The sequence below is a fragment of the Gigantopelta aegis genome, unplaced genomic scaffold (genome assembly GCF_016097555.1).
Source record: "Gigantopelta aegis isolate Gae_Host unplaced genomic scaffold, Gae_host_genome ctg4128_pilon_pilon, whole genome shotgun sequence".
In the NCBI taxonomy this organism is placed as follows: domain Eukaryota; kingdom Metazoa; phylum Mollusca; class Gastropoda; order Neomphalida; family Peltospiridae; genus Gigantopelta; species Gigantopelta aegis.
In genome coordinates this window covers 39858-56369 of record NW_024533697.1, presented here as the reverse complement: position 1 = coordinate 56369, position 16512 = coordinate 39858, and the positions used below count along the sequence as shown (strand labels likewise).

The window sequence follows — 16512 nt, the reverse complement described above, 5'->3', positions numbered from 1 at the left end:
AACTACACTATATTGAAAGTAACACTTAGTAATTTTAAATAGATGTTTATCAACCACACAAACCAAAATATCATAACTCAATATATTGTTTTCAGTATTGTCACATTTTGTTGTTCATACTAAATAGATCTACCTTCATTGAACTATCTGGGTATATTAATTATACTGAGGGAGATAATTTCACTATCAATCTTGCTAACACTACTAATGATCCATTTCCTCCAATTATAACATCTGTTTTAAGTTTTTATGAAAGTGATAATAGCTTTGTGGGCAAGTAATTAGAGAACAATAACCATGACTTATGTTGCTGATTATAATGTTACATTCAACTTTGTTCAGAGGACACAATCAGGACTATATAGGCTCAATGTGTCTAATATTGCTGGATTTGCTGTTGGAGAATTTATACTAAATGTTCAATGTAAGTGCTATTAAATAGGTTTTACAAATAACGTTTTTTGTGTGTAGATGGACCGAGTGGGATAAAGAAGATACAGAAGTTTTTTGCCTCAATTGGGGAAAACCTCACTATTACCGCTTTCACTAATATAAGTTATGGAAATCCATCATCACCCTTTTTTTGTATTTGGTCGGTTACTAGGGAAAATATTACTATAATATCACTACAAGTACTGAACAACTATCTTATTCACACTACTGGACAGTTAGTGATCATCAATGTTACATCAAATGATGATGCTGAATATACTTTTGGCTGTACTAATACATAGATCACATCTTTACAAACATCATACTTATGATATCTATAAGTAATGTCCCTTCATTAGTATAGATCTAACACTATAGAGTAGTTTTTCTAGCACTGCCAAGCTCTCCACTTAATTTTGTTGCTATTAACATATCTGATACAACAGCTGTTTTATCCTGGTCAGCTCCTAATATGACAGGAGTACCTTCATTCACATATTATCAACTTACAATAGCAGATCTGTCTGATTCCACAAATCATACAATAATCACAACAAGTGAAACAGTCCTATGTTTGTTCGTGATCTTTACCCAAATACCTATTACAATGTATCAATTGTGGCAACAGCACCTTTTTTTTGAGGAAGGTAGTGACTTAGCATGGCTAAATTTTACAACTCATTATGGACGTAAGTTTGTCAGTTTGTATATTATTTGATTAATAAAGGAAGTATATTTTGAAAATTACATTAAATAACACATTGTTACAATAAAAGTCAAATACATTCTTTGCAGTTTCAGCTATTCGACAGATTACTGGTATACCTGTAGATGGCTACATTGAAGTAACTGTGTTTCTAAAGCATATTGGAGGCTATGAAAGTGCTTTAATACTAGTAACTTGTACTGACAGCAACCATAACATGACCATTCACAATATTATCCATATTAATGATGTTAGCCTTTACAATTCAACATGACTAGGTCCTATCATATGCGGGGATAGATACCAATGTTTAGTTAATGTTACTAATGGAGATGGAAATGTCCTGAATAATTCCATAGATTTACTGTCCACTGAAGGTAATGATTGTATTACACTTATAACTTTAGTCTAATCTCAATGTTCTAAATAGGCATCCCTTCAACTCCACAAGTATCTTATGAAGTCCTACTCTGGAGCTGTTACCCTCATAGTCCGATCAAAGTAATGCCTGGTTTTCCAGCACTGATAACAGTAGTTTTGCATTCCTTTGTTCTAGTCAGAAAGGAAGTGATATCATTTATAATATGAGCTCACTCGTATCCTCAGTAATAACAGCAGCTTAAACCAGACAATTGCAGTTGAGCTAAATGAAGGAATGTATTCTATTGAAGTCAGAGCTACAAATTTATATTGAACATCAGGAAAAGCAAACATAGAATCTCTGTACAAGTAGCATTTGTGTCATCATCACTCACTTCAACCTCAACTATGAGAACATTACCCTACAACAGACATTGTATCTTCTGTCACAATAACTACTATACCCAGTCCATTCACCATGACTTCTGTCTTAAGTCAAATTGTATCCAATCAAGTCACCATGACTTCTATACCAAGTCCAACAGTCTCTCTTCAACCAGCATTCCCAACAATAACACAGAAGGTTGTTAAATTGATAATAATAATAATAATAATAATTTTTGCGATACTCAGGGACAACAACAAGTGTAGTAGTGGACTTTGCCATTGGATGCATACTTGCATTTATTATAATAGTTATCATACTTATTGGGTTTTGTGTGTGCATCAAACACCATCTCAGAAGACAAAAGTGAGTTAACGAAATGTATAATCTTGGACACAGCAAATTTATTTTAAAATACAAAATATGCTTTAACTTAACTTAATATGGATTGTTTTCTTTTGCAATAGAAACAAAAGACACTGAAAAAAATAGTGAATTTTACTTTGAACCAGCAGTTCTTAAAGTAATGTGTAGCTCATGATCGAAAAGAAGTTCTATTACAACATTTTGAAGCAGAAGTGTGCTCTGATCCAAAGAGTCAGAAACCAGACAGCCATTCCAACCAAGTTCAAAACACAACATCATTGAGACCCCTAGAGAGAACACTCCATTGTCTAGTGTATTTGAGGATACAACAGAAACATCACTAACGTGACAGAGAGAGAAAATGATACATCATGTACTATAGTGAATATTTAAGAAGGACCTGGTAATGTCAAATCAGTTACTTCTACAATAGAAGGAAATAATACTAGTACTGACTGATAAAACTCTTAGTTAACGGACCCAATAAGTAGTATTTGACATTTCAAAATGATTTTTTTTCCTTTTGTTTTATATTATGTTGTGAGCCCAATAATCATATCATTGAAAGGGTGTGGCTGTAGTAGGATAGAAGGTGTGGCTGCTTCTAGCTAGCTAGCAGTAACGCAGCCACACCCTAGTTAAAAAAAAGCGACTTGAACTTTCCATCTAAAAAAGGCAGTTTGGATTGATTGTCCCTATTTCTAAGCACTCTTATCCAAGGCTACTATGGTCAGCTGAACTATTCGGGGTCGTCACAATACCACTAAAGTTCCTGGTCAAGACAAGTGATCATACCATCACAATTGGCAGGAAAATATAACTGTATCCTGCTTCATATATTCCAGTCAGGTGGAGTTCAAAACGAGGTCTCATCAATGGAAATTAGTTAATATATTAGTAATGGAATGATACTAATGTGACCTTTACTAATGTCATATCAAATGAGTTTCCATTTCTTGTGTCTGGTATGCCTAATGTCACCAATCCCAATAGCATCACTGTTACCCAATTTACTGCTCAAATGAATTCGAATGGAGCTAGTGTGTTCAGAAGCAAGCAATACAATATCCGAATCATTTCTCTTTGGTTATTCCAGGTATTGTTTTCTAACAATAAATATTATTATTGTCCCATTATATAATAATTTTTATTATTCATGGATTGTGTATCACATTTAGAAACACCCACTTTGACTGTATCAAACAATGTAATGAACCAAACAGAGGGTGCCAATTTTACAGTGAATCTTGAAAGTGCTAGCAACATCCCTTTTCTCCTTATGTTAGTTCAGTGTGGACATATAATGGACAAGCATACAAGATAACAGTGTTACGCTCAATAACTATGACATAACATTCACTGATGTGAAAAGAAGTCAATCTGGTGTTTATAAGTGACTGTATCTAATAGTGCTGGCAATGACTCAGCAAGTTTTACTCTTAATGTTCAATGTAAGTCATAGTTTTTGGTCTATTCTATTTATGTATGACCATTACTGCAATAATTAATGTTAATATTATCTATTTGTATTAGATGCACCTGAAGGTGTTCATGTAATCACGACTGTGTACACACATCTTGGTGACAATGTCACTCTTACTGCCTTTATAAATTTAGTGGTAATCCTACTCCAATACTTCATGGTTCAATGAGAGTGATGATGATATCATTTTATCTGGTGGCGGTTCCAAGTGCTTCCCTCCAACACAGCTAATTATTACTAATGTCATAAGTGGAGATTTTGGTACATATCGATTTAATGCTCAAAATATCTTAGGAAACTTATCTACTGAAATCAATTTGGTTGAAGCTTGTGAGTTAGCTATAATAGTGTAACAGATGTTATGGTATTCATAATCCCATTTAGTACCTCCTGGAGCTCCTACCATTTGAGTGTGGGTACTGTAAGCATAAGTACAGCAGATCTGTCTTGGGATGCACCTAGCTTTTTGGGATATCCTCCACTGTCTCATATCTATGGTCAGAATCCAGCCTTCAGTTCCCAATATATGTACACAACCAATACTACGTATATTATGTTAGCAGAATTGCTTCCAAACATTATATACAATGTCTCAGTGGTTGGTGTATCAACATTTTTCCCAATGGAGGAACTCCCAGTGATTGGATCACATTCATTACTTCTACAGACGTAGCTAAATTAATAGCTTTGTGTGTTTTGAAACTTTAAGCAACTTCACTGCTCCTCTTTCTCTGTAGCTCCAAGTATTAAAGCAATCAACTTTACTCCTGTCAATGGAAGCATTGATGTTATGTGGGAACTACAACCACCTGGAGGAGTAAGTACTCAGCATTTATCAGTGATATCATATTGTTCAACTGATAGGACTTTTCACTGGGCAGTGGTAGTGGTAGTGACTATGGCAGTGAAGAGGGTCTCGATATACTCTCTGTATAAGTGTAGTTCCCAATGTGTTTGATTCATCTAATTATGTGGGATCTACAAGACTAGTTGGTACAGTTGTTGCTGGGACAAAGTATTACTGCACACTTATAGTTGAAAATGAATTTGGAAGGGACTCCTCAAGACTTTAGTAAACATTATACCAATTACTGGTAAGAAGAAGAAATATATTCAGATATGATAGAATAGGATATATTACTTAATATATAATTGATATATAAATCATCTAAGTTTTGTTTATGCTTGTTTTTAGAAGTTAAGTGATACATGAACATTTTATCTTAACTACTTTTTTCTATAAATTTACAGGTACTCCTTCAATGCCTATTATCACTGTTCAGCCTGGTAGTGGAGTATTAACTATTATAGTTCGTTTCAATGAATTCTGGGGTTCAAATTGGAGAGACATTTCAATTCAAGTTACTGTTACTGACAATAGTGGTAATATAGTCCACAATCAGAGCTATGTCTACACAGACTATCTAAGTAATAACCAATCTTACTGTTATCATTCAGTACCTAGTGGACAATATTATATTACAATTATTGCTGGAAACAAATATGGAAATTCTGAAGATGTCACTGTTGGACCATTCATGCCTCAAGCCTCTCCATCTCAGACACCTACTTGCATCTCATACGGCCGCTACTGCCAAAGATGTATGAGCTATGACACATATACCTATCTATAGATTGGTGTCTTCTATTATTATCAAAATTTTTACTGCCCTATTCGTTTTATTTTACAGATTTACCATTGTTTATAATCATTGTTTCAGCTGTTGTTGGTGGTCTTGTTCTTGTTGTTTCATATAGGATTGATCATTTGTATCATTGTGTGTTGCTATAAGCGACGATACAAGAGAAGTAATGATTCATTCTTTGTATATCAAATTTCAACTGTTGTTCATAATAATTATTTTATATTATGTTAATTCTAGTATTTATAATGCTTTTTAAAATTTTTGTCTGTAGGAACTATTGAAATGCATACAAGTAAAAGAAACTTGGATGAGACCAGAAACTTGGTATAAGGCTAAGCCAAGGTAACATTGAAATGGACCGTGTTAAAGACAACTGACTTATCTGTCATGATAACTTATGTGGCAGTGCATATGCACAACGCAAAATATTGTAATACTTTATAATATAGTTATGTATTATATTACACTTGTATTGCCCACCCTCTTTGATAATTATTTCCTTTATGTTACATCATTACCGGATGTCAAAACTCTATATAAAGCGAGCACTGCAGTGACTGCTTAGTTATCGTACGAATCATACGAGAAGTCATTTCGAGCGAGTCTTTTTTCGGATATCTCCGGTAGTCCTGGAATCCCTATCAGACCCCAGTGGTAAACAAGCGTTGGCGGTTAAAAACATCCGATTTGAAGATTTGAAATTAGAAGACTTTAGTAGGCATCATGGATTGTCCAAAGTGTATGTGGAGTCCTTCAGAATACAACACACGTATTGATACCTTTAGAGAGACGATCAACCATAAACATAATCTCCGTTTAGGTAAGTTTTGACAGAAGCCATGTATGTGACTGTTATAGTATATATATCTTATATTATCACATCTAACAGGGACATCATGGAGGAAAAACTAATTTTTTTGTTATAATATGATGTTCTAAGTCACAAATAAATAATGTTATATAATTTGGAGGGATTTAGTGATTCACCTGACTGCGTATCATATCTGGGCAGATCGTTTCATTCATAATTATAATGAAGTGTCATATACTCCAGGATATCCTTAAATTCACACTTTGTATCTTGTTAGTATTATAGTGGTTATATTATTATATCCTAATTGCTGTTTTAATAAAATAATATCTTTGAATTTTACATTATCTACTATACAGTAGTTAATATATCACATTTATTTCTAGTGAGTTATAATGATTGTTGGGAGTGGTCAGTTCAGAAGTACGACATCTTTTGGGAAGAGTTTTTTTTTTTCATTTTTCTGGTATTAAGTTCTCTCAACCTTATGAAGAGGTGACCCTATAATGACATGATATGTACAGATAATATCATGAGCTATGAATATCATTAAATTTAATTTGTGTCACTTCTTTTGACTTTGTACATTACATAACTGTAAAGTTACTCTTGTCCTTCTCTCTTGTAGGTGTAGACACTATAAGAATATTACAGAGATACCAGAGTGGTTTTCATGGCTGTCAGTTGAACTATGCAGAGAATGTGTTACAATGTCCTCAACAGGACAAAGTGGCATTGATAACATATGGTAAGTTTTATTGCTAATATTATATAGTTACATTACTTAATCCTGTGTTAACTCTGTTAATATGATCTCATATATCTACTAGGTGAAGGTCAAGATCCTTGGTTACATTACATTCTCTGACCTCAACAAAGAGTGGCTACCTTGGCAGCTGCTTTGCGTTCTGCTGGTGTTAAAACAGGAGATAGAGTAGTTGGTAAGTTATTAGTATATCGTACATTGTGTTAAGTTGTGTACAAGAACTATGTTGTTTATAAATTTATGTGAAAGTTATTTTTTTTTTTTGTGAAAGTAACAGTTGACACTCTAAAAAATTACAAATTATATTTTTATATTTTTTTTAAAGTTCCGAGTTCTGTAAAATTAACTATGTCAATTACCTAAGATATTATACTCTATTGTTACATTAATACAGTAGTGGTTGAAGTCTTCACTATATTAGTAATACTGTTAATGAATATGATGCTGCTAATAATCTCATTTATTACAGGGTATCTCCCTAATTCCAATCTGGCTGTTGAAGCAATGTTAGCTACATCAAGTATTGGGGCGACTTGGAGCTCCACATCACCTGATTTTGGAGTCACTGTAAGTAACTAGTATACCAAATAATATTATGACTACACTAAAAGAAGACATTTATTATACTATATAATATATTATAGCTAATATTGTTCTGTATAATCTTACAAGGTAGATTACTACCTTGTAATGAATAGGCACCAACAAAATTTTAATTTACAAAACCAAAGTTTATTTAATATTAGAGCAAATAAAAATTGGGAACTGACCAGATGTTACCTATACTTGAGATATACTCATATTAGGAACTACTATATAGTTGGTATTTTCTATTGGATTTTAATTTTTGTGATCCTACAATTCATTTAAAATAAGTCACACCCCACATACAAATCAACCACACTTAATTAAACATGTTGGTCAGGATAATCACAAATATGTAAATTTTGGCGACAACTTTTTACGTGCATGAGTAAGACCAGTTATTATAATACATATTAATATTATAATGTACATGTTAGTATTATAATACATATTAATATTATGTAGTACATGTTAGTATTATAGTACATGCTAGTATTATGTAGTACATGTTAGTATTATAATACATGCTAGTATTATGTATAACATGTTAGTATTATAGTACATAATTGTATTGTGTTTAATTAGTATTAATGAGAAATCACTGTCATTGACCTTTGACATGACACTTGTAATTACAAGACAGTTTACCAACTAAGATACAAGTCTATTGTTAAAATGCATATATAGTACATTATAGTATTGTAAATATATTAGTAATTTAAGGGATATATTGTAAGTAGTACTTAGTGTTGGAGACCATTAGTAATGATAAAGTATATTGTTGTCAATGTTCATTTGATTCACAAACTTTATATCTTTCTTACACACACACACATACATACATACACACACATACATACATACACATACATACACACACACACCACACACACATACACACACACACACACATACATAGGGTGTTCTAGATCGATTATTATAATACATATTAATATTATAATTTACATGTTAGTATTATAAGACATGTTAATATTATGTAGTACATGTTAGTATTATAAGACATGTTAATATTATAATGTACATGTTAGTATTATAATACATGTTAATATATAATGTACATGTTAGTATTATAATACATTTTAATATTATGTAGTACATGTTAGTATTATAATACATGTTAATATTATGTAGTACATGTTAGTATTATAGTACATAATTGTATTGTTTTTAATTAGTATTATATGAGAAATCATGTTGTTGTCAATGTTCATTTGATTCACAAACTTTATATCTTTCTTACACACACACCACATACATACATACACACACACACATACTAGGGTGTTCTAGATCGATTTACACAGATCCAACCTAAGATTATATTCTCAGTGAATGCTGTTAGAATACCCATGGCAAAATTCATGATCATTTAGAGAAATTGAAAAGTGTTGTTGAAGGACTACAGATTTAGAGAAAGTTGTACTTCATCCATTTTGTAAAGAGAAGTAGTATATTAATACATCAATGATACCAAACTGGTAAGGAAGGTCATGTGACATATTGTTGTAGCTATAGAATATTACTACCTGACTAGTCTTAATAGTAAGTAGTAGTTAATGTAATAAATATACTATTTAATAGTTACATAGTATTAATACTTACTTACTGTATTATTTATGTTGTTGTTATTGTGTACTTGTTTATTGTATATATGTACACATTCCTTATTGTTTTTGTTTGTAGTGTTTTATTGGATGATTTTGTGGATGGCTATGAAAACTCTGATCTGACATTTGAACAGGTTCCTTTTAATCATCCTCTATTTAAATGTACTCTTCTGGTACTACTGGAACACCAAAATGTATGGTACACTCTGTGGGGTGAGTATGTCCATGTACATGTAATGTATGGTACACTCTGTTGGGGTGAGTATGTCCATGTACATGTAATGTATTGGTACACTCTGTTGGGGTGAGTATGTCCATGTACATGTAATGTTGGTACACTCTGTTGGGGTGAGTATGTCCATGTACATGTATGTATGGTACACTCTGTTGGAGTGAGTATGTCCATGTACATGTAATGTATGGTACACTCTGTTGGGGGTGAGTCTATAGAAACATGATTGTATGTGTAGACTGTCATCAACACACACTATTTTAACCCTTTGACTAACATAGTTTGTAATGTTATCTTAATTCTTTTACACAACAATCTGCTCACTTGTATACAACATAGTAACTTATTTTTTGCTTTCATGATCTATAGTCCTTGCACTTAGAACTGTCTTGTTTATAACTTGAGTGACTAACTTCCTTTTTACCAGTATGACTAAGGATAATTGAATTTTGTTTCAAGTCTCTTAGATTGTCCTTGTTAGTCACTTAAAGCACTTGTTTGATCTATGATATCAGCTGTATCACACTGGTTTGATCTGTGATATCAGCTGTATCACACTGTTTGATCTTAATATCAGCTGTATCACACTGATGATCTATGATATCAGCTGTATCACACTGTTTGATGTGTGATATCAGCTATATCACACATATAATAACATTCTATTTAAATGGAAGTCTATTAGGCCAAACTCATATAAATACACAATTGAAAATATAGTTGAATTTTTCTTACCCACTTTTCACACACAGGCCTTATAGTACCTAGTAGTTCACTTTAGTATATATTGTATATTACTAGTACTATATATATTATATGTATATATTGTATATTACTAGTACTATATATATATATATCTTCTATAGGGGACTCTTATACAACATCTGAAGGAGCACATGCTGCATGGCAATATGACCAGTAATGATGTACTGTTTTATTATACAACAGTGAGTATACTAATAATTGATATTAATATTATAAAAAATATTAATCTCTCTCTCTCTCTCTCTCATTCTCTCCTCTCTCATTCTCACACACATAACTGGTTGGATGATGTGGAATTGGTTAGTATCAGCTCTAGCAGTAGGAGCTACTATAGTATTATGATGCTGCTCTCCATTTATACCCTCACCTAATGTATGTGGGACTGTGTGGATAATTTTGGGTAAGTTATTAATATTCATAGCGTAGTGGGTGGAGCTTTAATAATTAGCTTGTCACATAAAGTGCTTTTGAATGGAAATTTATTTTATGATAACAATCATTTCTTAAGAGTTTCTGACTTTCTATACAAAGTTGGTATCTTTCAATTCTAAGTACATAATCTTTATTATATAGCATTACAATACTTGGACTGGAGCAAGATGGCTGGCTGCTTTAGAAGAGAGAGACATCACACCTATAAGTATAACAGTTGTATATAACAAGATATAATGTAGAGACAGTAATCCTATTAGATTATAACACGTGGCAAGAAAAAGGACAATAAGTCTAACTACTAATATATTTATTAACTAATGAATCAATTAACATTTGTTGTGAGCTGATAGTGATCACATATAAACATTTAGTTCTCCATTTTGTATTTTGTTTTATAGTTTCTATAATCATTATAGTACAATGCTCTATTGTGATATCATGTAGTGAAATTTTTTATAATTGTACTCTTTCATTTTTAACAAACATAGTAATGATTACAAAATAAATATGTGATATTTTAATTGATCCATACAGCTCTACATTATAATATTACATGTATTATTAATATACTACATGTGTATCTCTGCTAATGTACTTTTAATGATGTGTTTTATTAGTGTGTATGTTTTCCTTATTGTTTATATGTTAACTCATAAGTTGGACACACTTCATACTATATTATCTACTGGATCACCTCTTAAACCACAGAGTTATGAATATGTCTACTCTAAAATAAAGGAAGATGTTTCTGTTAGGTTCAATATCTGGTAAGTCCAGTCTTACTGGTATAATCTACATGTATTAATCTTTATGTAACCATATTGTTTATGGATATATACATATTAATACTGTATGTAGGAATGGGCCCGAAAAATGGCCACTACATTCAACCACTATGATGCTTTTAAATAACTATTAAAATGACTTGTAGGCTTATTTAAGTACCTACTTGGCATCACTGAGTTTTTTTTACAGCTAATAAGACTTGCTGTTAGTTATGAAGTGTTGTTAAAGAATTAGCTAAATAGATAAATGTTTGTTTCTTAATTATACTTCTCCTGGGTATTGCAATATAATATAACAGTAAACATCATAATAAACACTCAAACATTTCACTATCAATATTAGTATTAAATTTATAGGCTTTATCCAAATTTGGACCCACTAATACTATCAAATGCTGTATACAATGATATAGCAATATTTAATATTACAGTTGTATCTAACAGTTTCTTCAAGTTTTAAGATTGAACTACTTATGTTATGATTTTGATATCTCTGGGTCATCATACCTTGTTTCTTCTTTTTTGACATTGTCAGTTATACATCATTTCTAAAATGTTTTTTACTCTAAATATAGACATATTATAAAATAATGATATGATTCCTTTGAATCATATCATATAATAAATTGATGATCAAGATTTGATTGACATACAGCATGTTAGCCAATACCTTTAATTTTCATTGTAATTGTATGAAGTATGTCATCAATGACATATCATGAGTATCTTGAATTGCCTCTATAAGAAATAATACTTGAGATAACTTTTGAGAGTTCATAGTAAGAACAATAGAATTTGGTGAAAGCTAAGGTTCTTGAACATTTGTATTTTCAGTTAAATAGTCTGAAAACAAACAGTATTATTATAAACTACAACTTTCAAGATGTTTAAGAGTTGCTTAATTAGCATCAGCCAAAAGTAAGAAACTAGAAAGATAAATTTTCTGTTGAAGCAAAATATTTTGTGTCCTAAAGAAAGATCTGACAGAGAGACTATTTGATGTCCTCTGCTATGATTTTTTATTGTTCTAAAGTATTTGGTAGCAATTAGTAGTTTTACAACAAGCACCTGTACCCAGGAAGACATGTTTCAATTAAGATTAATTTCCATTGGCAAAGGGATAAGGATTGTTAATTTGTACCCAATCACTTGTGTACATGTGTCTGCTAATGATGATGTCATTTTTTGTAATAACTGATAATTTTGATGAGGTTATTATGAATTCCTCGTTACTGAAGCAGTACACAATATACCAATAGGACATCAATGATATATTAATATTAGTATATCAATAACATATTTGATGTGACATAAGTTTTAGCAAATAATTGTCTCTGTTGTTCTTGTTATCAGGTGTACTGATATTATCTCATGTTTCGCTGGACAAAATCCTACTCTACCAGTTTATAAAGGAAACTTCAAGCTAGGAACTTAGGCATGGCAGTTGAATGCTGGAATCTTGATGGTATGAATATAACAAATAGTAATATATAACATAGTTATTAATGGCAGTTTAGTATTGACGTATAGTGGATGGTAGTTTATACTGATATTAAACTGCTAGTTATTACCGAGGTCACCTTACTATTGGTAACTAGTAAGGTCACTCTATACTATACAGACCACAGTTACTAGTAAGGTCACTCTATACTACTGTACTATACAGACCACAGTTACTATTGTATAGTATGATATTATATTGATATTATTGTGGGTGACCACTGTACAACAATGTAGTCACATTTGTGATAGAATAGACTAATCTTTTGTCTCTGTAGACAATTAGTCTGTCTTGTAGTAGTTTTGACTTTTTTTAATTGTGTATATTGTGATATTATATGTTATATCCTTCAATAGGTGATCCCATATATTTATGAGAGTGGTGAGTTAGTGTGTACTAAACCATTTCCTTCAATGCCAACACACATTTCTGGAATGATGAGATGGCATTAAATATCAAAAAGCATACTTTGCCATGTTCAAAGGTATAGAATTTCTAGATCACAACCTCCATGTACTACCTTGAGTTTGTACAGTAAATTATATTTAATATAATATCAGAAGTTATATGATGAAAAGAAAGAGGGAAGAATTGTGTATTGCCCACACATTAATGAGATAATTTGATTTGTACTATATATATTTGTGTGTGTGTGTGTGTGTGTGTTGTGTGGTGTGTGTGTGTGTGTGTGTGTGTGTGTGTGGTGTGTGTGTGTGTGTGTTTGTGTGTGTGTGTGTGTGTGTGTGTGTGGTGTGTGTGTGTGTGTGTGTGTAATATGTATGTATGTATGTAGTATGTACATGTGTTGTCATTGTATAGTTGCTATTTTATTATTTTAGTCTTATCAATAGACAATATTTTGTTAATTTAGACAAAAACAAATGTGTTTTGTTAAATATTAACATTACATATATTATTGGAATAAACATGAAATTAGGACTAGTACAAAAGAAAGGACATAAGATGATGCTAAACTTTGATATAACCTTGTCTGTGTTTATAATTATAAGTCTTGATGACCATGTACTGATCTGGTGTAGTATATGACAGAACTTGTGTCACTAACCTAGAAACGTTTCTGGAAAGCATAGCTATGATGTACATGTGACATATGAAGCTAATACAAGGAGTGTGTCTTGCTTTTAAGATCTTTATGTTGTGTCTAAACATAGTATATTCAGTATTGTGGAACACAACTGAATTATTTCATTAATGTTTGTGGGTGATTCACACTCCTTCTCTATTTTATTTTATACATGCACTCCTGATAAAGTATATTGACTATAGTTATTGTGAGGTTAATGTACATGTGATAATACTATATTACACAAGTATTGTCATGTTTGAATAAGAAGTTATATATTATGTATGATATTGTTGTATTATTTAAAGACTATACTAGATATTGATCTACAGTTAATATGTTATTTGTTTAATTTTGTCATGTATGTATTAATTGTTTGTTGTGTCTTGTATATTAGACTAATATATTGTCTAGTTACAATATCTGTATATTATAGATGTATGGGCACATGGTGACTATTGTACTATTAGCTCTAAAACTGGAGGAATTGTTTATGTTAGGAAGAAGGTATATGAGTAAATGGATTGATGGATGGACTATAAATAGAATAGAGAGACAATTAACCATCAAATGAAAAATCACTAAAATGAATATATTGTAAATATACACTGTATATTGTCTTTTAGTGATGGTACTTTAAATCCTAATGGTGTTTCGATTTGGAAGTGCTGAAATTTACAATATTGGTAAGTATTACTAGCACAACTTGTTGTTAGTACTCAATAACTTACATACATATTATGATATATGACATGTTATATTACATTTGTATTATTTCTAGTGGAGAAATTTGACGAAGTTGCTGATAGTGTGTGTGTAGGACAGTCTACTGGCTCTGATGAAAGGGTCATCCTCTTTTTGAAAATGGCAGATGGATACAGGTATCACTCTACACTTAAAAAGCATCTTGTTATATTACTGTGATTAGATTTACTCCAGAGCTAGTTAGTAAAGTTAAGACTGTCATTAGACGTGAACTGTCAGCACGACATGTTCCAGCTGTCATACTAAGATTCAAGATATTCCAGTAAGTATTGTCTTTAGTAATATATACTGGTAATAGTTAAAATACTGTAGTCATTGTTACAGGTAACTATGGATATAAATATAGCTAGTGTTAATAGCAGACAAAACTTTTGTTATATACTGACTATTTTACATTATGTTAAGTCTTTTTTCTCTCTTTCTTCAGTATACTATTAATCTAAGAAGGTTGAGGTAGCTGTCAAGAAGATCATTTCAGGAGGTGACATCAAACAACGTGGAGCTCTAGCTAATCCTAGTTCTCTTGATCTCCTACTACAACATACCTGAACTAGCCCTACCTAATAATTAGAATATTTTTAGTAATAATAGAACTTTTTAAACTGACATTTTAATCTTTGTTACACTATATATTGTATTGAATATAATTAAATAAATAAATTTTGTAAAGGCCTTGCTATTTAAATAAACTATGTCTTCTTTATAACTTAACTAACAACAAATTGTACATATAAATAGATGAACATGATGTTCTTCAGATATAGAAACGGATGGCTACAGCTCTTTTCCTGGTACAGCTCATTCCTTGTGGTTTTATGATAAATGTGTGTTTACCAGAACTTAAATTCTCAATAGTAACAGGACTGGTACCTTATACATGAGAGATAAAATATGAACAAGGAACATTACATGTAATAATACATTTAGTTTTATGGTTTAGAACCCATAAACCTAATAAATCCTCACTTATCATCATTTATGGTAATTAGTAAAGGGTCTTGGTACTTTAAATAGATACTTCCTTTATCATAGATACCAGTACACAATATACCAGTATACAATATACCAGTACACAATATACCAGTATACAATATACCAGTACATCATATACCCAGTATAATAAATATACCAGTACACAATATATCAGTACACAATATACCAGTATACAATATACAAGTACACAATATACCAGTACACAATATACCAGTAATACAATATACCAGTATACAATATACCAGTACACAATATACCAGTACACAATATACCAGTACACAATATACCAGTATACAATATAGATTATCAGTACATGAGGATATATATCTAAATCTAGTAGATCATGGTATTTGTAAAATGTCAAAACATGTATATGATATTTTTTATATATCAAGAGTGACTTACAGTGATAATAGTCTTCATTATCTAGTTGACACAGTAGGACTCTACAGCTTTTCCAACAGCTCTAAACTCAGCAATAGCATTAGAGTCATTAATTGTAAGACCATTATTGATAAAGCCAACAGCACAGAACAGTCGTTTACCTATGAAAGAAATATCATATTATCATAATATCACATGTAATAATTAGCTATAATAACTATATAATTATAGGGTCAGTCTCAACTGTAATGTGATAACAGAGATATTAAACATATGTCAGACACTTCATGTAGTTAATGTAACTAAGATAATAAAAATATGACACAACAATATGATAGCTATTAATAACATATAATATGACTTACCAATCCAAAAAATCCTGTCAAATTCATCATATCCA

The 16512-nt window shown here is 31.3% G+C and overlaps 1 pseudogene; it reads left to right on the top strand.

Moving 5' to 3' along the window:
- Positions 1–6101: 6101 nt before the first annotated feature.
- Positions 6102–15306, top strand: LOC121392595 (annotated as a pseudogene).
- Positions 15307–16512: the final 1206 nt, after the last annotated feature.